Raw genomic sequence first — 26,307 nt, forward strand, 5'->3', positions numbered from 1 at the left:
CTAACACTGAAATCGGGAAAGGCGGTTGGGCGGAAAATAGGTTCTGACACCAAAATCGTGGCATGCGCCGATTTGATGCCAAATCGCAAATCTCCATCACCTCGACAACGGCGTCAATACATTCCGGAAAGCACGTACATTAAACGCCGTTTGCATGTCATTAGCGGCCCTGACCCGGTATTCTCCGGGGCCTCCGTGATGGTCTGACTCCGATGGGCCGAGTTCCTGATGGCGTGGTTCACTTGTGCTTTTAAAAATCGTGAAACCGGCGTGGGAGCTTCTGAGGGGGAGAGAGGGGGTACATAAAGTGTCCAACATGGCCAAAGTTTGCTGACAGTTGTGCTGCTGGCCGGGAGCTTCCGCAGCTGGCAAGGCAGCCATGTAATACACACGCCTTTAACAGCCCACTGTGAACTTAGTCACGGGTCGTTTAGGTGTCGGCCCAGGTTCCCCCGCCACCCCAAGGTTCCCTCTGGCCCCAGCCAACCCATCAGCTGTATGGACGTGCCCCAGCACAACCAGTGCCAACTTGTTGGCTGGGATGAGTGTGTGTGGGGAGCGTAATGTGTATGTGCGGCTGCAACTTGTCAGCCTCCCGAGTGTCGATCACGGACCCGGCGAATCCCGCACCTTTTTCATTGGAATTGATGGGTGATCCACACGGCAATGGTGCTAGCCCCTCCACAGTAGCAGAATCGGTCCAGGTGTGGCGCTAGGTTTTCTGTTGTTGGCGTCTTAGCTTCAGAAATGGAGATTCCTGCCCCATGAGTTACCTTTGGACAAAATTGTAACAGTTACAATAGAGGGTGCCCCTCTATGGCAAGAATACATCATGGATTTGTAGCTTGGTTGAAAGCTTGTGTACCTGACATATTTGCTGTGCATTGCATAATTCAAGTTTTAGAATAGATTTAGATTTATTGTCACGTGCACCAAGGTGCAGTGAAAAGTATTGTTCTGCATACAGTCCAGACAGACCATTCCATACATGAAAAACAGGACATACGATAAATACATAATGTAATACATTGGATGAAGCATATGGAGTGTAGAGCTACACAGTAGAGAAGATGCGTAGAGAGATCAGTTCAGTCCATAAGAGGGTTGTTTGGTAACCTGGTAACAGCGGGAAGAAGCTGTTTTTGATTCTGTTAATGCGTATTCTCAGACTTTTGCATCGTCTGCCTGATGGAAGTGGTTGAAAGAGAGAATAACCCGGATGGGAGGGGTCTTTGATTATGCTGCCCGCTTTCCCCAGGCAGCGGGAGGTATAGATGGAGTCAATGGATGGGAGGCGGGTTTGTGTGATGGACTGGGCTGTGTTTACGACTCTCTGTAATTTCTTACGGTCTTGGGCCAAGCAGTTGCCATACCAGGCTGTGATGCAGCTGGATAGGATGCTATCTATGGTGCATCTGTAAAAATTGTTAAGAGTCAGTGTGGACATGCCAAATTTGTTAGTTTCCTGAGAAAGTATAGCACTGTTGTGCTTTCTTGGTCATAACATCAACGTGGGTGGACCAGGACAGATTGTTGGTGATGTGTACACCTAGAAATTTGAAGTTGTCAATCATCTCCACCTCCACCTTGATGCAGACAAGGGTATGTACAACACACTTCCTGAAGTCGGTGACCAGCTCCTTAGTTTTGCTGACGCTGAGGGAGAGATTGTTGTCATTGCACAATGTCACTAGGTTCTCTATCTCTTTCCTGTACTCTGACTCATCGTTATTTGAGATCCGATTCACTACGGTTGTGATATCAACAAACTTGTAGTTTTGAATTTTTCCACAGTCGTATGAGTATAGACAGTATAGTAGGGAGCTAGGTTCACAGCCTTGCTGGGGTCCGGTATTGAGGTCTATCATGGAGGAGGTGTTGTTGTTTATTCTTACTGATTGTGGTCTATGGGTCAGGAAGTCGAGGATCCAGTTGCAGAGGGAGGGACCAAGTCCTAGGTTTAAGAGTCTTGAAATGAACTTGGCTGGGATTATGGTGTTGAAGGCGGAACTGTAGTCAATGAATATTAGTCTGACGTAGGAGTCCTTGTTGTCAAGATGAGTGTAGGGCCAGGGAGTAGTGTCTGCTATGGATAGGTTGTGGAGGTATGCGAATTGCAGTAGATCAAAGCATTCTGGGAGTATGGAGTTGATGTGTCGCATAACTAACCTCTCAAGTCCACCAGAGCATAGTCATTGAGACACATTGCCTGGTTCCTCTTTGGCACCAGTATTATGGTGGTCTTTTTGAAGCAGGTAGGAACCTCGGAAAGGAGTAGGGAGAGGTTGACGATGTTCGCGAACACACCCGCCAGTTGGTCCACGCAGGATCTGAGTGCATGACCAGGAACTCTGTCAGGACCCGTTGCTTTCGGAGCGTTCACTTTTAAGAAGGTTGATCTGACTTCGGAAGCTGTGACGTTAGGTATGGGTATGTCTGAGGCTGCTGGGGCAGTTGACAATGGTTTGTTGCTTACTGCTCGAAAAAAGCATAGAATGCATTGAGTTCAACGGGGAGGGGTGAGGTGCTGTCGGAGATTCTACACGGCTTTGCTTTGTAGCCTGTTATATTATTTAAGCCTTGCTACAACCGATGAGAGTCCGTGTCATTAGTCTGTGATTCTAGCATTGTCTGGTATTGTCTTTTGGCATCCCTGATGGCTTTGCGAAGGTCATACCTAGATTTCCTGTATAGGTCAGGGTCGCCTGTTCTGAATGCCTCAGACCTGGCCTTCAGTAGGGAGTGAATCTCCCAGTTAAACCATGGTTTCAGTTTGGGAACACACGCACGACCTTCTTTGGCACACAATCTTCTACACACTTGCTGATGAAGTAAGTCTGTGACGGTGGTAGCATACTCGTTTAGGTTGGCCACAGAGTTCTTGAATATGGATCAGTCCACTGATTCCAAGCAGTCACAAAGGAGCTCTTCCGTTGCCTCGGACCAGCATTGCACAACCTTCTTAATCGGATTCTCCCGCTTAAGTTTCTGCTTGCATGCCGGGAGAAGGAGCACCACCTTGTGGTCCGATTTTCTGAAGTGCGGTCGGGGGATGGATGGGTAGGCACCCTTGATGTTTGTGTAGCAGTGATTGAGAGTGTTGGGACAGGAGATGTATTGCTGGAATTTTGGCAGCTGGCAGCACACTCTTGAGGTTGGCCTGGTTGAAGTCCCCGGCCACGATGAACAAGGCCTCCAGGTGTTCTGTTTAATTGCTATTTAAAATGGTGTACAATTCATCAAGCGTCTTCTTCACTTCTGCCTGGGGTGGGATGTAGACCACAGTGATGATGGCAGAAGTGAACTCCCGTCGAAGGTAGTATGGGCGGCAATTCACAGTCAGGTATTTCAGGTCTGGGGAGCAGTAGTTCGCCAGGGTCACCACGTCCAACAACAGGAGGAGTTGCTGAGGAGGCAAATGCCACCACTCTTCGCCTTGCCTGATGTCGCCGTGCGGTCCATCCGGTGTATTGAGAAGCCTTCAGGTTGTATGGCACAGTCTGGTGAGGCAGGGGTGAGCCATGTCTCTGTGAAACAGAGCACACAGTAGTCTCTTACTTCCCTCTGAGAGGTAAGTCTGGCGTTAAGCTCGTCCAGCTTGTTTTCGACCACTTGGATGTTTGCCAGGGATATGCTGGGGAGAAGAGACTTGAAACCGTGTTGCTTTAGTCTCACCTGCATACTGCCGCGTTTCCCTCACTTCCTGATGTGGTGAATGTATTATGCATAAAGAGCAGTCGACCTGTAAGCGGTTCTCAGTATTGGATCAGTCGCAGGCAGGCACTGTTCTAAGTTGATTAAAGTCATGGTTTACTTCTACTCTTGTCTCGAGTGAATTGATCGTTGCATCAATTTAATCAACTTAAATGCAACTATGGAATCGGCACTCAATCCTGACCGACTGGAACTCAATCCGCAGGGCGCGGTGGCGAAAGACATTTTTTCGCACTAGCTCCGCTGCTTCAAGGCCTATCTCGCAGCCTTCTCCACGCCTTCCGTCACCGACAAAAAGAAGCTGAGCCTCCTCCATGCACGGGTGAGCCATCGAATCTCTGTTCAACTCGACGAGGCCTCCTCCAACGCAGACACCCTCACGATGCTCGAACGCCTCTATGTACGGCCCGTGAACAAGGTCTACGCGCAACACATCCTCACCACTCGTCCCAGGGAATCTCTAGAAGACTACCTACGCGACCTCAAAGTCCTCGCACGCAGCTACAACTACCGGCTGTTACGGCCACTCAACGTATGGAACTCGCCGTCCGAGATGTCTACGTGGCGAGAGTCCTGTCCAACTACGTGAGACAGCGCCTACTCGAAAAGGGGGCTCTGGTCCTGGATCAGACGGTAAAGTTAGCCTCCTCTCTGGAAGTAGCGTTCCAGAGACTTAACGCGTTCCCGGCTGACCACGCAACCCCCTCGTGGACGCCCAACCAAAGACAACCCCAGGCCTGTGCCGCGCGGCCACCCGCCCATCATGGGGGGCTACCCTGCTATTTCTGCGGCCTGTCCCAACACCCCCGGAGATAAAGATGCATGGCATTAAGGGTAAAGTAGTAGCATGGATAGAGGATTTGTTAAATAATAGAAAGCAAAGAGTGGGGATTAATCGATGTTTCTCTGGTTGGCAATCAGTAGCTAGTGGTTTCCCTCAGGGATCCGTGTTGGGCCCACAATTGTTCACAATTTACATAGATGATTTGGAGTTGGGGACCAAGTGCAATGTGTCCAAGTTTGCAGATGACACTAAGATGAGTGGTAAAGCGAAAAGTGCAGAGGATACTGGAAGTCTGCAGAGGGATTTGGATAGGTTAAGTGAATGGGCTAGGGTCTGGCAGAATACAATGTTGACAAATGTGAGGTCATCCATTTTGGTAGGAATAGCAGCAAACGGGATTATTGTTTAAACGATAAAATATTAAAGCATGCTGCTGTGCAGAGAGACCTGGGTGTGCTAGTGCATGAGTCACAGAAAGTTGGTTTACAGGTGCAACAGGTGATTAAGAAGGCAAATGGAATTTTGTCCTTCATTGCTAGAGGGATGGAGTTTAAGACTAGGGAGGTTATGCTGCAATTGTATAAGGTGTTAGTGAGACCACACCTGGAGTATTGTGTTCAGTTTTGGTCTCCTTGAGAAAGGACGTACTGGCACTGGAGGGTGTGCAGAGGAGATTCACTAGGTTAATCCCAGAGCTGAAGGGGTTGGATTATGAGGAGAGGTTGAGTAGACTGGGACTGTACTCATTGGAATTTAGAAGGATGAGGGGGGATCTTATAGAAACATATAAAATTATGAAGGGAATAGATAGGATAGATGCGGGCAGGTTGTTTCCACTGGCGGGTGAAAGCAGATCTAGGGGGCATAGCCTCAAAATAAGGGGAAGTAGATTTAGGACTGAGTTTAGGAGGAACCTCTTCACCCAAAAGGTTGTGAATCTATGGAATTCATTGCCCAGTGAAGCAGTTGAGGCTCCTTCATTAAATGTTTTTAAGGTAAAGATAGATAGTTTTTTGAAGAATAAAGGGATTAAGGGTTATGGTGTTCGGGCCGGAAAGTGGAGCTGAGTCCACAAAAGATCAGCCATGATCTCATTGAATGGCAGAGCAGGCTCGAGGGGCCAGATGGCCTACTCCTGCTCCTAGTTCTTATGTTCTTATGTAACGCGAACTGCAGCAGCTGCGGGAGAAAAGGAAATTTCGCCAAAGTTTGCCTGGCCAGGTCCAAGAACTCTAACTCACAGGCCCGATCCTCCGACTCCACACCCTGCAGATGCGTCATCAGCCTCGTGCTATCCATGGGAGCAGCCATCTTCCAGCCCTCACAGCACATCATCTTCCTCACCGCCCGCCACGCTCAACCAACGGGGGCCGCCATCTTGGCCACCATCTGCTACGCCACTCAATTTGTACGATCAACAAGAGCAGCCATCGTGGAGCCGCCCCAGCACCTCCGACCACGCCGGCTACATGCAACTCAGCGCAGTCACCCTGAACCATTCGCGACCCAAGCACCTCCGGAGCTCCATGATGACCGTCCGGGTAAACGGGCACGAGACGCCTTGCCTTTTCGACTCCGGGAGCACAGAGAGCTTCCTTCACCCGGACATGGTAAGACGCTGCTCGCTCACAATTTTCCCGGCGCACCAAACCATCTCCCTCGCCTCTGGGTCGCACTCGGTGCAAATCCGAGGGTGCACTACTGCAACCCTCGCCATACAGGGCGCCAAGTATGCCAATTTTAAATGATATGTGCTCCCAGACCTCAGTGCTCCTCTCCTATTGGGACTGGGTTTCCAATGTAACCTCAGGAGCCTAACCCTGAAGTTCGAGGGGCCCCTACCCCCACTCACCATATGCAGCCTCGTGACCCTAAAAGTCGACCCTCCCCCTCTCTTCGCAAACCTCTCCGCTGACTGCAAACCAGTCGCCACCAGAAGCAGGCGATATAGCATTCGGGACAGGACTTTTATTAGGTCCGAGGTCCAGTGTCTCTTGCGGGAGGGAGTCATCGAGGCCAGTAATAGCCCCTGGAGAGCTCAGGTGGTGGTCGTCAAGACCGGGGGAAAAAACCGGAAGGTTGTAGATTGCAGCCAAACCATTAACCGGTACACGCAACTCGATGCGTACCCACTTCCCCGGATTGCAGACATGGTAAACCAGATCGCGCACTACCAGGTGTTCTCCACGGTGGATCTGAAGTCTGCATACCACCAGCTCCCAATCCGCCCGGAGGACCGCCACTACACGGCTTTTGAGGCAGACGGCCACCTTTTCCACTTCCTCCACTTCCCCTTTGGCGTCACAAACGGGGTTTTGGTGTTCCAAAGAACAATGGACCGAATGGTGGACCAGTACGGGCTGCGGGCCACATTTCCGTACTTGGACAATGTCACCATCTGCGGCCATGATCAGCAGGACCACGACGCCAACCTCCACAGATTTCTCCAAACTGCCCAAACCCTAAACATCATGTACAACAAGGAGAAATGCGTTTTCCGCACAAACAGACGAGCCATCCTCGGCTACGTCGTGGAAAACGGGGTTCTAGGACCTGACCCTGACCGTATGCGCCCCCTCCTGCAACTTCCCCTCCCCCACTGCCCCAAGGCCCTGAAGAGGTGCTTCGGGTTCTTTTCACATTATGCCCAGTGGGTCCCCAACTATGCGGACAAAGCCCGCCCACTAATCAAGGCCACCATCTTCCCACTGGCAATTGAGGCCCGCTAGGCCTTCAGCTGCATCAAGGTGGACATCGCCAAAGCCGCGATGAACACGGTGGAAGAGTCCATCCCCTTCCAGGTGGAGAGCGACGCATCAGAGGTCGTGCTCGCCGCTACCCTCAATCAAGCAGGCAGACCAGTAGTGGTTTTTTCACGCACTCTCACCACCTCCAAAATTCGGCACTCCTCAGTCGAGACGGAAGCCCAAGCCATCGTGGAAACAGTACGGCACTGGAGGCACTACCTCGCTGGTAGGAGGTTTACCCTCGTGACCGACCAACGATCGGTAGCCTTCATGTTCGACAATACGCAGCGGGGCAAAATCAAGAACGATAAGATCTTGAGGTGGAGGATCGAACTCTCCACCTATAATTACGATATAGTATATCGTCCTGGGAAGCTCAACGAGCCCCCAGATGCCCTGTCCCGAGGAACATGCGCCAGCGCGCAAGATGACCGACTACGGGCTAGCCACGATGACCTCTGCCACCCGGGGGTCACCCGGCTTATCCACTACATCAAGGCCCGCAACCTGCCCTACTCCACCGAGGAGGTCAGAGCCATGACCAGGGACTGCCAGATCTGTGCGGAGTGTAAACCACACTTCTATCGACCAGATAAGGCCCACCTGGTAAAGGCATCCCGGCCCTTCGAGCACCTCAGTATCGATTTCAAAGGGCCCCTCCCCTCCAATAACCACAATACATATTTCCTCAATATTATTGATGAGTTCTCCCGCTTCCCACTTGCAATCCCTTGCCCCGACATGACCACGCCCACCATCATTAAAGCCCTACATAGTGTCTTCACCCTGTTTGGTTTCCCCAATTATGTCCACAGTGACCGGGGCTCGTCGTTCATGAGCGACGAACTGCGTCAGTACCTGCTCAGTAAGGGCATCGCCTCGAGCAGGACTACCAGTTATAACCCCAGGGGAAACGGACAGGTGGAGAGGGAGACGCGACGGTCTGGAAGACCGTCCTACTGACCCTGCAGTCCAGGAATCTCCCAGTTTCCCACAGCCAGGCGGTCCTCCCCGATGCGCTCCACTCTATTAGGTCCCTACTTTGCACGGCCTCAAACGAGACCCCTCATGACCGCCTATTTGTTTTCCCTGGAAGATCCACCTCAGGGGCCTCGCTTCCGTCCTGGCTGAAGACACCGGGGCCAGTCCTACTCAGAAAACATGTCAGGAGCCATAAGTCCGATCCTCTGGTAGAGAGGGTTCAGCTCCTACACTCCAACCGCCAGTACGTTTATATCGAACACCCCGATGGCCGACAGGATACGGTCCCGATGGCCGACAGGATACGGTCTCCATCGGGACCTGGCGCCCGCCAGTTCCACCACTACTGCCCCTCCACCATATCCCGCCCAACCTACCATGACCAGCGCCCCTGCCCCTATATGGCTTCCGCGTCGCTCCCGCCCGCCATCCCCCCTTCACCAATCCACAGGAATGAAGCTCCAGAAGAGACGCTCCCGGAATCCACGTCTGTACCCGCACCGGCTCCCTCACCACCGATGCCAGCACGGACGAGTTCGACACCTGGGCCAGCAACAACGCCAGGGCTTCGGCGATCACAGCGCACAATCCGTGCACCGTACCGGCTGAACTTATGAACCCGTCACCCCGCCAACTTCAATTTTTTAACAGGGGGTGAATGTGGTGAATGTATTATGCATAAAGAGCAGTCGACCTATAGGCGGTTCTCAGTATTGGATCAGTCGCAGGCAGGCACTGTTCTAAGTTGATTAATGCCACGGTTTACTTCTACTCTTGTCTCGAGTGAATTGATGGTCGCATCACCTGGGTTACGGGCTGCTTCTGGATTGCTCGGGATCTGATCGGGAGAACTCTTACCTTGTGAAATATAAGTGGTTATATTGAACAAATCAGACATAGTATGTCAAAGGCTTCATGAAAGGAGGTTTGAAGAGGAGTTACTTCACATTTGTGCCATGGATGAAGATGAAATTAACCCGTTAAAGAGGAACGGTTTGCGCGAGTTTTAGTTGAATAGCCCCGGACCCAGTTCTTCGGTATTGCATTGCAAAGTTGATGTCAATGTTTGGATTAATATACACAAGCGAGCAGTTGTGTGTTCTGCTATGGGACACATCAAATTCAAGAGCGCAACAGACTAATGGATGGAAACCTCAGTGCTTAATTGTGATACGTCTGCACATCGCTGAGTCCTAATCTGAGAAAGCTTGTGGAGAGCAGATCTAACCAGAAGTCACATTAATAACGTAAGTGTAAATGTTACATTTGTTTTTGCCATTTTAAGTCAATTGCAGTTCTATTAATAGATGAATGTTTATTTAAGCATCTTCTGTAAGTGGTTATGAAATATTTGGTGTGTATTAAATGTATTTAATCTTATTCATGGGGTCATAATTCATGCAAATGCCCAATTTCACTCACGCGCTCCACAGACATGATGGAGGACCACCCGTGCGGCCCATTAACTAGCCTAAGTTGCCCATCACTGTTCTAACAGCACTGTGGGTGTACCTAAACCACATAAACGTCAGGCGTTCAAGAAGGACAATTAGGGACTCACAATAAATGCCCAATTAATCAGCAACATCAACATCCTATGAATAATTTTTTTAAAATTTTGTTGCAATGGCTACAGTTGCTCTCATTCTTGTACAAGGTCGCAATCTCATGTACCTTGAGGCACTGTAATACCCTTCCCTCCAGCAAAGATGTGGAGATGCCGGCATTGGACTGGGGTGAGCACAGTAAGAAGTCTTACAACACCAGGACTTGAACCTGTTGATGTAAGACTTCTTCATGTGCTCCAGCAAAGACATAGAGTATTTCATGCAAGTGCTGCAGGAATGCCAGTTTCCTGTGCTTGATGTGTCCACACAGTACAGCATCATCGCCTGAAGCTTTGCCAATCGCAAACGAGTCAATACCTTTGCTAGGTTCTTCCACTGTGAGTTCAGTACCTCACTCTTCCATGACAGTCAGGTTGTCCCTAATGTCTAGAGCTTCCTTGGCGACACTGTTTTTCTACATCACAGCCTGGTATGGCACCTGCTCGGCCCAAGACACCAAGAAACGTCAGAGAGTCGTGAACACAGCCCAGTCCCACGCACTTGCCTCCCATCCATTGACTCTATCTACACCTCCCGCGGCCTGCGGAAAGCGGGCAGCATAATCAAAGACCACCCGGCTTACTCACTCTTCCAACTTCTTCCATCGGGCAGGAGATATAAAAGTCTGAGAACACGCATGAATCGATTCAAAAACCGCTTCTTCCCCGCTGTTACCAGACTCCTAAACGACCCTCTTACGGACTGACCTGATTAATACTTCACTCCTGTATGCTTCACCCGGTGTCTATGTATTTACATTGTGTACCTTGTGTTGCCCTATTATGTATTTTCTTTTTATTTTATTTTCATGTACTAAATGAAATGATCTGTTGAGCTGCTCGCAGAAAAATACATTTCACTGTACCTCGGTACATGTGACAATAATCAAATCCAATCCAATCCAATGGCCGGAATTCTCTGGCTGTTGGGATTCTCATTTCCCACTGGCAGCACACCCCTGCCCGCGGGTTTCCTGGCAGCGTGGGATGGCTTCAATGAGAAATCCCATTGTCAAGCGGCGGGAGGAGTGAATCCCATCCCAGCGAATGGCGTAGCGTCGAGAAACATGCAGATGGGAGACCGGAGAAGCCCACCCAATATAATTTTCTACCCATTTTTCTGTCTCTTTATTACAGTCGCTGGTCATCTCCCCGCCTTAGTTTTCAATAGAGCTGTTATCTTTGCTGATGGACCTCTTGCCTTTTTGATCCCATCATACATGCTGCTAGCGCTCCCTGTGTCAGAGGACATCTGGATATTCTGGCATCCTGTCACCAGTAGTCATTGGCGCAGCGTCTAGCAGTCTGTTGAACCTTACTAAAGGCAGCTCTTAGTGTGTTGTAAGTCTTCTCGTCTGGATCAGTCTTATAGTTAATGGGAGTGGGTAGATTGACTTCAATTACAGATTCCCATGAACAAGTCTTGCTTCCCATGTGTCGAAGGCACCGTATCACAAATAGTGCCTTGAACAACAGTAGACAAATCCACGCAACACGTAGTGTGCCATTATACGTTGGTTCTTTCTTGGAACAAATGGAATTCAACTGAAGGCTGAATTTCAGGATGAGCAAACTGTTGAAATGTGAATACGTCTGAACACATTAATGAAGAACGTTTATGTTGCGGCTGCTGGAGGAGCAGAGGAAGCCACACGGAAGATTTCCAAACATGACAGAATCTGGCCCAGGGCAGTATAATGAACTGTTGACCACAAGCCAAACTTCCAACCATTGTCATCTGTGTGGACAGATTCTCCTGGACGTATAGCAGATGGTGATTGCACATGGATCTCAAATCTGTTTGGAAGAAACAACAGAGTTGTTGGCAATTATCCACGTGTCACCTGTCATTGCCGAAGCTAATCTAGGGTAATACACTGGAATGGAATCAGAAGCGATGCAAACAGGTGAGTAGCACAACACGGCTGCTGAGATGCAAAGCAATGTGAAGTCTCATATTGTTCATTCTAAGTTAAGGATATATTTTGACCCGTTAAAATTGAACGTTTCTGATCAGATGGATTTTCTGACTCAGCAGTACACCTTGTAATGTCCTTCAGTGTGGTCGACCTGATTACTTTTTGAGGCATGGCACGAGATCAGTGTTCGAAGAATCGAAAAGGCGAATTCACTTGAATCGACACTGCTCAGTTCATATCCTGAAAATACCGTTCTATTTAAACTCACCATGGTTGCTTTTCACTTTTGGTAGAGGTTCTGGCAGTAATGGAGAAACCGGCAGTTTTATACTTTTTGCTAAGGTCACTGCCAATGGTTAGAATCGGGCCTACAGGGTTTGGGTGGAGAATGGTGTTGCTGTCCTCCCCCAGTGGCCCATTTGGCTCAGGAACCAGCAAGTGTGGAACTAAGTGGACACGCATAGTATTACGGTTCAATCCTTAAACTATGTTGGTTTAGCTGATCTTTCTTGGAAAAGGGAGCAGTGATGTAGTGTCTCCAAATTCTAAATGTAATATCTCCAAATTTGCAAATGACACAAAGTTGGGTGGGAGGGTGAGCTGTGAAGAGGATGCAGAGACGCTTCAGCTGGATTTGGGCAAGTTGAGTAAGTGGGCAAATGCATGGCAGATGCAGTATAATTTGGATAAATGTGAGGTTATCCACTTTGATAGCAAAAACAGGAAGGCAGATTATTATCTGAATGGCTATAAATTGAGAGAGGGGAATGTGCAACGAGACCTGGGTATCCTTGTGCATCAGCCACTGAAGGTAAGAATGCAGGTGCAGCAGGTGGTAAAGAACGCTACTGGTATGTTGGCCTTCATAGCGAGAGGATTCGAGTACAGAAGCAGGAATGTCTTGCTGCAATTATACACGGCCTTGGTGAGGCCACTCGCCTGGGCTATTGTGTGCAGTTTTGGTCTCTTTTTCTGAGGAAGGGTGTTCTTGCTATAGAGGGAGTGCAGGAGGTGTACTAGACTGATTCCTAGCATAATGGGACTGACATATGAGGAGAGATTGAGTCAGTTTGGATTATATTCGTTGGAGTTCGTAAGAATGAGGGGGAGGGACCTCATTGAAACCTATAAAATTCTAACAGGACTGGACTGGGTAGATGCAGAAAGCATGTTCACGAAGGTGGGGGAGTCTGGAACCACGGGTCACAGTCTGAGGGTAAATCATTTGGGAGCCGACCGACGTTTAAAAAAAATTCCCCATAACAATAATACACTGAGGACAACCTTAATAAACTGACTGTGGGGCCCTTGAGGGCGACTGGTCAATCTGGTTGCAGCAGTGCCAGATTGGTCGCTGCTCGGACTACAAGGCCATCTCAAGAAGGGACATCATGGATGCCGGGCTTAAAGGTAATTCTGGGGTTTTTGGTCGATGAGGCATTGGGGCCCCTCAGGAGAGGGAGAAGGTGTGGGGGTGGGGTTCGAGAGGCTGGGATGTGGGAGGAGGGCAGGAAAAAAGGGAGTACCATCATGGAGGGAGTGCCCTAATGACCACAGCATCTCCCACTCTCCCTTCCTTCCTGTTATTTAGCCCGAGGTAACGATAGAGCGGGCGGCCCTCCTCTGTTTGCCTTCCTCTGCCCACCGTATAATTGCAGTGGAGGTACAATGAGGTCCTTAACTGACCTTGAAAGGCCAAAGGGCAGTAAGATGGCCATTACCTTATCCAGCCATCATATAATGGGCAACAGCCTGGGGTGAGCAGGAAGGTGGTGGTCTCGCCACCTGTTCGATTTTATTTGTCATCCCACTTCTAAATACATCAGCGGGGAAGTTGTAAAATTTCGACCTGGAACTGTCTTGTTCTTTGCCAGCTCCCTGGGGGAATCTTAACAACAATATAGCCATGATGCTATTTAAAGGCAGACTGCACCGCTTAAAGGGGATGTGTACTTTGTGTGTTGAACACCGGAAATTGTATAAACACTTTGGACATGCTTGAAACAGCCTCTCTGAAAGCATCCAGTTTTGACCTTGGTGGAAAGGATGCACTGAGGAAGGAGCTGCTACTCCCACTGTGGGGCTAAAGAGTTTCAGACATGTAGATTACAGCTCACGATGACTGTCTTGTATGTTAAGTTTAACCAAAGTCAAACTGGCAATGGGGCTTCCATTTCTTCGGGCTAAGATCACAACAGGCACTATAGGACCAACAATCTGTGTGAGCTCTGGTCTGCCTGTACTGAAAATCCTCTGCCGAATATAAAACCTACTTGGTTAAAATGTTACAGGGTGGAGCTGTGCAGAGTGGTAAGCATATGTTGCCAAGTTTGACCCCTCACACACATTGTTCCATCCTGGTGGATTGGGTCCAAATTCTCCCTAATGTCTTTTCCTGAATCTGAAAATGGAAAGCCAGGAAACAGTGTGGTTTCAAATCAGAGGAGATTGCAAGTCTTTTGAACTAATTTTCATCTACTTATTAAAAGTAAGATAAGAACAGAAAACATACGCAGTGAATAATTAACATTCCATTTGCATGTATGTGCATCGTATAATTGGTGTTTAAATTCATTAACAAGGTTGACAGGAATATTTATCTTCTCAAAGTGTAAAATAATTCTGGTTGTCTCCAATAAGAATGAAGTTGATGTTTGTAGCCTTTGGCACAGATTCCTTGCAACACTAGAATTCTTGTTATTCCCATTTTCTTTTCTGTACAGTTTTCTATTTGTCTGGACACAATTTAGGGACATTGATACTAAATGCATATCTTTAACTTTACACTGTTTACTAGAAATGAACTATTCTACACATAAAAGTATAATATCTTTATTGGAAGAAAAGTCAATTATTCTCTCTTCAATTATCTGTTCCTTCATTCATTGGTTGCTAATGGAACATTTTGCAAACTGATTCCCACCCAAGTTGATCACTAACAAAAGTAGAGTGGAGTGTTGTAAGGTGTTGGGCATAGTCTTAGGTAGTTCAACAATGCGTATTTATTGACATTGAGAAACTATATATATATATATAGGTACAGTAAAGATCCAAACTAGGAGCTCTCCCCATGCTTGATTCTACACACGGCTCTATCCAACACTACACTGACTCCTAGCTGCAGGTCCTGTGGGCGCAATTCCCCATCGGGAGACTTAGTCCCGACGCCGGAGTGAAAACCAGAGTGTTTCACTCCAGCGTCGGAGGCCGCTCCCAGCCCCCTATTTTCCCGCCCCCTGGGGGCTAGGAGCGCGCCGCGTAAATGATGTCACCCGCGCAGTCGCAGGTTGGCCGGCGCCAACCCACGCATGCGCGGTTGCCGTCCTCCCTGCGGCCGCCCCGCAAGAAGATTTCGGATGGATCTTGTGGGGTGGCGGAGGAAAGGAGGTCCTCCTTCAGAGAAGCCGGCCCGCCGATCGGTGGGTACCGATCGGTGGATTGCGTGGGGGTGCCGGGACGGCGTGGCAGGACACGCTCGGCGCCCCGATGATTCTCCCACCCGGCATGGGGGGGGGGGGGGGGGGGGGGGGGGGGATTCCGCCCTGTATTCTCACATCATTGTGTGCGCAGTACTGTACTCAGTCCCACGTTAACCCTTTATGTGCCAGATTCTTAAACCACAGAGATTGCACGTCAAAAAATGGCCTGCGACTGTGATAAGGCAGTGTATAAATGCAAGCTTTTGCTCCTGTCCCTGATAAGCTCAGCAGGTTCGAAGGATGATGGTTCTTTCTACCGAAACCTATACATGGTGAATGAGTTTAGACCGCCCCATACAGAACTTTCATTTTGAAATTTACCCAGTTCTAAAATGGGACACGCATGATTCTCAATTGAGTTATAATGGGTTAGCGAAGTCGGTATTAAACAATTATATTAATATTCAATTTTAAAGCACAAAATATTATTTTAATGGTGGAAGTGCATTCATTTCATGTGTAAAGCAGGTTTGTACATGTTTAAAATTTTTATTACTGCTTTAGAATGTTGTATCTCTGTTTTATGCTTCAAGTAACTATTTCTAACTACATTTCTTCAGCATTCTAATACATTTCTATAACCCAGAAAATTTCAAAATATGCCTTGGCCCCACATATTCCGGACTGGACAGATTACAGAGTCTTGAAATATTATTAAGATAATGTTCTCTTTCAACTTTCAGGGGGACTTGATTATTAGAATGGAATGTAATAGTGTCCTGCTACAAATGTTATTCAAACAATGTACTCTGAAAAGAATGTAACACTGACATTCCCGTGCAGCACAGGAAGTGTTTTAAATGTTTTTCTAGTTTCACAAATGTGTATTTATATTTAGGCAAATGAACAACACTGTAAGAAGCTGTGCTTTTAAAAAGGTATTAAAATATGCATAGAAGGGAAATAAGAATTCTTAAAATACTATCCTTCACAATTTTTAATTTTGCAATTCCAAATCTTTTATCAAATTTAAGGCCCTAAGAAATCCTCTTGCTATATTTAGAAAGGTAAAAGAGAAAGATTTATATCTAAATAGCACCTTTCCTCACTTTACGAAATCCCAAAGCGTTTTACAGCCAATTAAGTATGCTCGACGTGTCGTTGTGTTGCAATATAGCATGGATTGTATCAACTACTGCCTGATACACACACCCCTCCCTCTTTCCAGGAACTTGGCATCACATCTAAGCTGACATTGTAGCATTGTGCTGAAGGTATGTTGCAGAGTTGCCTTTCAGGGGCAGCACGGTAGCACAGCGGTTAGCACAATTGCTTCACAGCTCCAGTGTCCCAGGTTCGATTCCCGGCTTGGGTCACTGTCTGTGCGGAGTCTACATGTTCTCTCCGTGTGTGCGTGGGTTTCCTCCGGGTGCTCCGGTTTCCTCCCAGTCCAAAGATGTGCAGGTTAGGTGGATTCGCCATGCTAAATTGCCCTTAGTGTCCAAAAGTGCTCTTAGTGTTGGGTGGGGTTACTGGGTTATGGGGATAGGGTGGGGGTGTGGGCTTGGGTAGTGTACTCCTTCCAAGGACCGGTGCAAACTCGATGGGCCGAATGGCCTCCTTCTGCACTGTAAATTCTATGAATAGGAGCAGTATTCGGCTGAGACTCTCCCAACTCGCTCCCGGATGGACGTAAAAGATCCCATGGCATTATATACAGGTAAGTAGGAGGGGGAGGGCAGTGTTGGGACTGTTCTCCCACTTAGCCTTAGCCAAAGTTATATTGACCAATCATTTATCTAGTTATCAGGCCTTGAGGATGCAATAGGTAGTATCCCTGCCTCTGAGCCAGAAGCTCCAGGTTGGAATCCCACCCCAGGACTTGATGTCCAATGAAGGTCAGTTCATAATGTGGTCAAACAGGTTGAGTGTGTCAACCTGCAAATCCTTCCAAAACACAGCAACGACTGGTGGTAAGAGCTGGAGAGACTCCTGGTTAGCACCCCTCAAGCTATACGGCCCGGGTGACAGACTAGCAATCTAATAATAATAATAATCGCTTATGTCACAAGTAGGCTTCAATGATGTTACTGTGAAAAGCCCCTAGTTGCCACATTCCGGCACCTGCTCGGGGAGGCCGGTACGGGAATTGAACCCGCGCTGCTGCCGTTGTTCTGCATTACAAGCCAGCTATTTAGCCCACTGTGCTAAACCAGTCTCTCTGTTCTGGGAATTACTAGCTGTGGACACAGACTAAAGATTGCCTTAGTGCACCACTAGGTGAGGGAAGAGAATTGGAATTGGGAAATGGAATGAATCTAATTGCCGCTTGTGGGACGTCACTATGTGCAAATTGATTGCTATATTTTGCCTACTTAACAACAGTGGCTGAACTTACAAAACAAATGGATTAGCAGCGAGGCCCTTTGCATGCCTTGAGGATGTGAAGCACATTACGTGAATGCAAGTTATTTTTTCTAATGATTACCACAGGGGGAAAAAAAGCCAAAAATGTCCTGATTCATCCTGCGGGAAAACATTTTTGAACTTACGAATCACCATAAATATGAAATTGCCCGCATTCCCACATAGGAATGTGTCTACATTTTTAACTTTCCGTCATCTTTTGCTCTTTTACGTGCTCTCCCGACAACTTTCGCAGTCAGAAAGAGGTATTTTACTTTTACAAGTGAGTATTGTAAGAAAGCAAAATGTCTAGTAGTGTCAAAAAAGACTGTACCAGGGTGTAAGAGCACAGGGAAGAATTCAGCGATTAAAGAGGTAGACAAATTTGGTATCATTTGGTACCTCAAAAGACAAAGGTGGGAATACTGGAATGCTACATCACCCCAATTTTGACACACGAAAGCAAGTGTTTGACAATCAGTGGGAGAATGCAGAGAGGAATTGAAGCCGCACGATTGTGGTTTTTCAGGTGAGTCTCGAGGCTATGTTGCTTTATTTTTGAAAATATGGCTTTTCAACTTCCAACTGACTGGGAATTTTGCAATTTGAAATGAGACAGAACAAGTAGTTAAAAATTCAAGGCAACCTTTCAAGGTGAAAGTGTGAAAGCAAAGAAGACACCCTCAGGGGAGTGTGGAGAGAGAGTCATCTCCTATCATTCAAAGACCCACCGAAACTTGCCAGTCTCTAAGGAGGACTCATTTAAATACAAAGTGCTGGATATTGAAGCAATGACTGCCACAGACACGACTCAAAACCTCTTGGAAATACACAATGGACAAAGTATAACAGGCCACATTGCCATCACTGAGGGGATTTTGCAAGTGACGCAGAAGTGTTTTCAGCGCCGGAAACAGGCTGAAAAGCTGCAATCTCTCCCTTTCTCGCTTTTGGTACAAGTGTGTGGACTGTTTCGGAAGACTACTACTGGAGATCTACCAGTGAACCGAGATCTCATAATGATTGCACTATCTTTTACATCTGACCGCATCCAAGGAACCAACTAGTCCAAAATCTATGTCTCAAGGACAAGCAAAGGGCACTTACTATGTAGTCTTTTTAACTTTTTATATTGGACTCTAATTTCCCTTATTTATATTACCTGTGTGTGTGAGACATTGACCAGGATTTCCTGTTTGTGTCGGGAGGGTTCGGCAATGGACACGGAAAGTATCATGGGAACTGCAAAGTTGCGTTTTACAATGGCGATTGTCCTCGTTCTCCCCCCCGCCCCCCAATCAGTGAAGGCAGTGTTTCCCGGCATTCAACGTCGAGAACACCATTTGATTACATTAGCATATAATTATCAGGCCCCTACCCCCAAATCATTGCCCTCCCCCCCGCCACCACCATCTCCCCTCCCAACACCACCACCACCAAACTCCATCAGAAAATCCATCCGCTTTGGTGTGACTGCAGAACTGCATGAATCATGACTGGTCTCCCAAGGCATTCACGTGGAGAACAGACTCCCAGGGAAGCTCTGGTAGTGCCAGTGGGTAGTGCCGGGGGTGTGAGGAGCTTCCAGGGTGAGCTCCTTTGCTCTCTCTGTGCTGGGGCGACCTTTAAAAATGCAGCTCTGATCCTTGGCTGAATAAGTTGCTGGCGGGGCGGGTGTCTCAGATGCCACCCTGCCAGCGTTACTTTGTGGGATCAAATGCAACACCAAGAGTGGAGGTGAGCTACTCTGGAAAAATTGACTGTAATTGTGTTATAACCCTACCCAAGGCCATGATGCCTGGTCTTTCGGAGCACGGCTCCTTCTTCAGGTTTGTGAAGACGAAACACACGAACACGAAAGCTCGTGTTTGAAACAAACCTGTTGGACTTTAACCTGGTGTTGTAAGACTTCTTACTGTGCTCACCCCAGTCCAACGCCGGCATCTCCACATCATGATGCCTGGATCATCAGTTTCCCCCATGGCCTCACATGATATGCCCCTTATCCAGGGGCATGCTGGGACATAAACCTGAGTGTGGGCCAGATGTGAGAGACTCTTCCAGCAGTAGAGAGTGTATTAAATCCTTTTGTTTCTTATCCATCATCGCTTCCTCGTGGTCATGCGCCTGGATTTTACAAATTGAAAGAGGAATTTTAACCTCTTTAGGGAGCTGGAAGTAAGGGTTGTGGTTGTGGTTATCTTGCTGGGCTAGTAATCCATAGGTCTGTATGAATATTCCAAAGAAATGTTCAAATTCCATTAAAGTAGCTGGGGAATTTAAATCCATCAATTAAATAATTGTGGAACATATAAAAAAGTATTAGTCATGGTAATGACAAACCACCAGGTTATCATAAAACCAGTTTAATTTACCAAAGCTCTTCAGGGATGGATTATGGGTTGGCCTGCAGACCTATAGCAATGTGATTGACTTTCAACTGCCATCTAAAATAACTTGGCAAGCAACTCGGTTGTCAAGAAGGTGGCACCTCACCACCTTCTTGACAACTGAGTCAAAGGTAATTAGGCCAATAAATGCTGGCCTTGCCAGCAACACCCACATCCTGCAAATCAATTAAAAGTACATATTTTATGGATAATGTTAACTTGTATCATTCAAAGTACACATATACTTTCATGTTAATGTCAATTCTGTTACATATTGTCATGCAGAGTACAGCTATGTCATGTTATAAACTTTCAGTCAATAAATTAAAAAATTGGCGACATCACCACGACAGACACTATTGGAGGAACTACTGGACGCAGACATTCTAGACAGAGGGAACTGGAGTGACATGAATGAACAACTGATAGAGAGAGCCAACACCTAACTGGATGCGACGAGGAGAACATGGGAGGAAGACTTGGGGTTTGAAATAGGGTGGGGACTCTGGAGCAAAGCACTGCACATGGTCATCTCCACCTCCACGTGCGCAAGGGTCGACCTAACGCAACTAAAAGTGGTACATAGAGCCCATTTAACAAGAACGCAAATCAGTAGATTTTTCCCGGAGGTGAAGGACAGATGTGAAAGGTGCCAAGGAGGTCCGGCCAACCATGCCCACATGTTCTCAAAGAATTTCATAGAATTTACAGTGCAGAAGGAGGCCATTCGGCCCATCAAGTCTGCACCAGCTCTTGGAAAGAACACCCTATCCCAGGTCCACACCTCCACTCTATCCCCATAACCCAGTTATCCCACCCAACACTAAGGGCAATTTTGGACACTAAGGGCAATTTAGCATGGCCAATCCACCTAACCCGCACATATTTGGACTGTGTGAGGAAACCGGAGCACCCGGAGGAAACACACGCACACACGGGGAGAATGTGCAGACTCCGCACAGACAGTGACCCAAGCCGGGAATCGAACCTGGGACCCTGGAGCTGTGAAGCAATTGTGCTATCCACAATGCTACCGTGCTGCTCCCTTTCTGATCTTGACTCAGACTTGCTCGGTACTGGACAGTCTTCTTCGAGGCAATGTGCAAAGTGCAAAGTGGATCCATGCCCGAAAGTGGCGTCCTTTGGAGTATCAGACCAGCCAGATCTCTTCATGGGGAGGAGGGCAGACGCCTTTGCCTTTGCCTCCCTGATCGCCCGCTGTAGAATCCTGCTGGGCTGGCGGTCAGCAGCAGCACCACCTAAAGCTCCGGACTGGCTGTCCGACCTATCGGAATTCCTCCAAATGGAGAAAAACAAATTCGCCATCTGTGGGTCAGAAGATAGCTTCCACAAAACATGGGAGCCATTAGCCCTACTGTTCCGGGACCTGTTTGTGGCCAACACATAAATAAATCAGTAGCCAGAAGCCAGGGATAAGTAGCCAGGGCAAGATAGAAGTGAGGGAGGACCCGGGAGGGGAGGGGGGGGGGAGCAAGAAGGTGCAGCCAAACACAGCAGGAAAGCAAGTGGGGTAGCAGAGAAGAAGGGGGAGGGAGGGGGGGAGGGGGGCAGGGAGGGAGGAGGGCATGGGGGAGAACAATAGAGGGGAGGCAGAAGGGGGAAAAGATAAGGGAAAATAAATGGGGGAGAGAACACATGGGAAGCCAACAGCCGCAACAACCACAGTAAGGCGAGTGAAAGTAAGAATAAACGGTAAGAAGAAACGAACAATGGCCGAGGCTAAGGCAACTGCACCGAGAAATGTAAATAGCATTAGGGGCAGCACTCGGGTCCGCCCTCCACCCTGTATTGTTCTTTTGTAAACAGAAAAGAGAAGAAAGAGCAGGCGGAAGCTCCCTTTCCTGTTGCATGTTTCACACTTCCTTGTGTTTTGTTTTTCTGTGTATGTATCTGTATTTATATCATGTACAAAACCCAATAAAAACAATTTTTTTTAAATTGGAGGAGGCAACCAAGCTGTTAAGATGGCTGCTACAAATATTTGGCATTTAGACCACAGATCTTATCAAGTCTCCCGTGAATTATTAATTTAATATGAATATTGGTGAGGGCACTGTCTTGTTATGCTCTTGGCGTAGCATAAGTGGCTTCCTTGATGTGCGCTCTGACAAAGGAAGGTTCAGCCATGGAGATAACTTCAACACGTTTATTGAACTATTTACAATCCTGCTACTGGGGTTCGCGACTACTGTTAATCCTTCTATAGCTACTCAGACTGACAAATCAGTCTGCTACAATCCAGGTGGTGGGTGTGATATTGAATCAACCCTGTGTCTGTACTCACTGAGTGTCTCCACTGGAAAGAGGAAGATCATGTGTGCTGTGTCCTTTATATATGGGTTGGTGGTAGTGTCACCTCTGTGTGTATCGTGAATGCCCATTGGTCATGTCCTATCTTACTGATCTATTGGTTGAGTGTCTGTGTGTCATGTCTCTAGTGCTCCCTCTAGTGTCTAGCTAGTCTACGTGTGCTTACAGTAACCCCTTGTGTATCTACAGTGATGCATATCACCACAGGCACCTCACAATCATTTGCAAAATTGACACATCCCATTGTTTAAGGATGGGCTGACACCAAAACACTAAAGAGTTCCCAGACTGCATGTCCTCCATGTTTCATACTGTCAAATTTTGATGAAAGGTCCCAGACCTGAAACAATTAATTGTTTCTCTCTCACACAGATGCTGCCTAACCTGCTGAGCTTTTTATTTCAATGAGTCTGGAAGCAATGTATGAAGAGGTGAAGCAGAGAAGATCACCATGTTTGACTTTGACTAGGCACCCTCTTCAGGACGTAAGTATCAGAGCTGCAGGTGAAAAGGTGGGGGAGCGGGACTTAGACATATTTTGCAGTGAGGCGGTCCTCAGATCAGACATAAAAGTTTAATACATTGAAACAGTTCGCGAAAAGCTATATGCATTTGTTTATAGTTTGGTATGGCAACACACACCTGCTGCGTCATTATATTAGATGCATATTAATTATGTGGGAACCCTTTAACCTTTTTCAAACAATGACAAAGCAGCTCATATTGATGCAAGACACACCTTACAAATTCCAAACATACCTTCCAGTGACAATGCCAAGATACCTGAAAAATTAGGGCCAAGGAAAGCTCCATGGGGTAGAACTACTGTAACCTGAAGAAAATCCACCTGGAATAAATTATCTTGTTGATAGAAAATTACCAGACCAGAAAATTACCTGGCCGGGGTAATGTAGATGGCCCACACATCCAAGAATAAATATTCTTTTATTTTTTTTCCCTCTGGCATTCTTTCAATAGGAATCTCATCAGGTACCAGAATACCATGACTTATATTTCCCAACCTTCCTTTGCTAATTTTTCAATGCAACTAAGGTAGGTGAGAGTGAACATTCACTTGGGTTCACGCTTTGGCACATTTCCATCTATTTCGAAAGAGAAAATGTTGGAAAATCTCAGCAGGTCTGGCAGCACCTGTAGGGAGAAAAAAGAGCTAACGTTTCGAGTCCGATGACTCTTTGTTAAAGCTAACAGACAGAGAAAGTGGGAAATATTTATACTGTGGAGTGAGAATGAAAGATGAGTCATAGCCACAGAACCCCAGGGAAACCGGGTGCTAATGGCCACAGAAACCAAGGGGAAAGAGTGTTAATGGCAGTCCCCAGAGAGAACAAAAGATGTGAAAGGCATCTATTTGCCATGCCTCATTTGATTTACTTCCTATCATGAGTGCAAGAGGCATGCGTTAGTCCCTAGTTCCCAGTGTTGCTGTGGCAGCGGAGTCAACATTCACAGAGGGATAGATTGTGCAAGGATCTGTAAGATCTATTGATTATAGGTTTTAACTTTAAACAATGAACCTCTCAGTTTCACTGGCAGCTACATTAGAACCCCAAAGCTTGACAAGGCAAAACTTATCCAGCACTTGGGACATTCCATAGGCTAAATTGAATGAACTGAAAATTATACAGAGCATACCTGTGTTTCCCCAGTAAAGACTATTGTATAATCCACCATTCTCGGTTGGCATGGATCTTCAGAAATTGAAAACAGATAACCCATTATTTTTTATCAGATTCATGAGTGGGCAGATCACATGTTGCACACACAATTTCCCAAGGAGTTCTCCCTGTGAGTGCTAATCCTGGGTGTACCAGGTAACAGCCACCTCTGAACATACACTCCCAAGGAACAGACAACAAACTTGGCAAATACAGTAACAGAGAGCAAGGAAAGTACGGGCGAAAGATGGGACAAACGGCCGAAGCGGAGGTGAAAGTGCAACGACAACGGCAGTGAAAACCATCCGGGAGACGCAAGTAACAACAACAACACCAGATCCATTCTCGTATTGCCCTCTCTGTATCGGACGTAACTAATGGAATTGTTTCTCTGGCACCCAAATGTATACGTACCTCCCCAGTTCCCCCGCCCCCACACAAACAGGTGCCTAATTATGTGTTAAAAACAATATTGCTAACTGTACAGAGTTGCTGTTGTTGAGCTAGTGCTCAGATCCTACCAGTTTTTTTTCTTTTCTATATATATTTTATTTTACTCTGTGTACATAACTGTAAATATACTTTGTTCAAAAACCCAATAAAAAACATTTATAAAAAAAAACATACACTCCCAAATCAGAGGCTTGTAACTAAAGAGTAACAAATCGCCAGGCCCTGACGGTTTCCATCGAGGGTCTTAAAGGAAGTGTGGGACCACATTGTAGATGCCTCAACTATAATCTTCCAGAGTTCCCTTGATTCAGGAGCAGCCCTTCTGTATTGGAAAATTGCACATGTCACTCCACTATTTAAGAATGGTGAAAGGGGGGAAACCAGAGAATTATAGACCAGTTAACCTAACACTCTGGTGGGGAAATTGCTGGAGTCTATAATCAGGCCTGGGGTAGCTTGAAACATTTTGGTTGATCCGAAAGAGCCAGCATGGATTCGTGAAGAGAAGGTCATGCCCGACTAACCTTATTGAATTTTTTGCGGAGACGACTAAGATGGTGGACAGAGAAACGTCTGTGCATGTCATTTATATGGACTTCCAGAACGCATTTGATTAAGTCCCACACAAGAGACTGTTAACTAAGGTGGAAGTCCACGGAGTTGAGGGCAGATTATTGACATGGCTAGGAAACTGGTTGAGTGGCAGGCGACAGAGAATGGGGATAATGGGTAATTACTCTAATTGGCAAGAGGTGACGAGTGGTGTACCACAGGGATCTGTTTTGGGGCCTCAATTATTCACATTATTCACATCCATGACTTGGATAATGGCATAGAAAGTTATGTATCCAAATTTGTGGATGATACAAAGTTAGGTGGCATTGTAGACAGCCTAGGTGATAGCATAAAATTGCAAGGAGATATTGACAGACTAGGTGAACGTGCAAATTGTGGCAAATGCAACCAATATAAGCAAATGTGAGGTTATCATTTTGGACCAAAAAAATGACAAAACAGACTACTTTTTAAATGGTACAGTGAACGTCCAATGAGACTTGGGGGTTCAGGTGCATAGGTCCTAAAAATGCCAGGAACCCACATGGAGTCACTGTGAGGACTTCTGGGCACCTCACCTCAGGAAGAGTATTTTGGCCTTGGAGGAAGTGCAACGTAGATATACAAAAATGATACCTGGATTACAGGGGTTGCATTACGAGGAGAGGGTACTCAAATTTGACCTGTTTTCGCTAGAATTTAGAAGGCTGGGGTGCTCTGATCAAAGTATTCAAGGTATTAACAGGAAAAGGCAGGGTAGATGTAGATAAACTATTTCCACTGGCCGGAGATTCTAAAACTAGGGGGCATAGTCTAAAAATTAGGGTTTGACCATTCAGGAGAGATGTTAGGAAGAACTTCTTCACTCAAAGGGTGGTAGAGGTGTGGGATTCTCCCCCACAGGCAGCGGTTGAAACTAGATCAGTTGTTAATTTTAAATCTGAGATAGATTTTTGTGAAGCAAAAATATTAAGGGATATGGGGCAAAGGACAGGTAACAGATCAGCCATGATCTCATTGAATGGCTTACATAGAATTTACAGTGCAGAAGGAGGCCATTCGGCCCATCGAGTCTGCACTGGCTCTTGGAAAGAGCACCCTACCCCCTATCCAAGGTCAACACCTCCACCCTATCCCCATTACCCAGTAACCCCACCCAACACTAAGGGCAATTTTGGATACTAAGGGCAATTTATCATGGCCAATCCACCTAACCCGCACATCTTTGGACTGTGGGAGGAAACCGGAGCACCCGGAGGAAACCCACGCACACACGGGGAGGATGTGCAGACTCCGCACAGACAGTGACCCAAGCCGGAATCG

Source organism: Scyliorhinus canicula, chromosome 3 (genome assembly GCF_902713615.1).
Source record: "Scyliorhinus canicula chromosome 3, sScyCan1.1, whole genome shotgun sequence".
Lineage (NCBI taxonomy): Eukaryota > Metazoa > Chordata > Chondrichthyes > Carcharhiniformes > Scyliorhinidae > Scyliorhinus > Scyliorhinus canicula.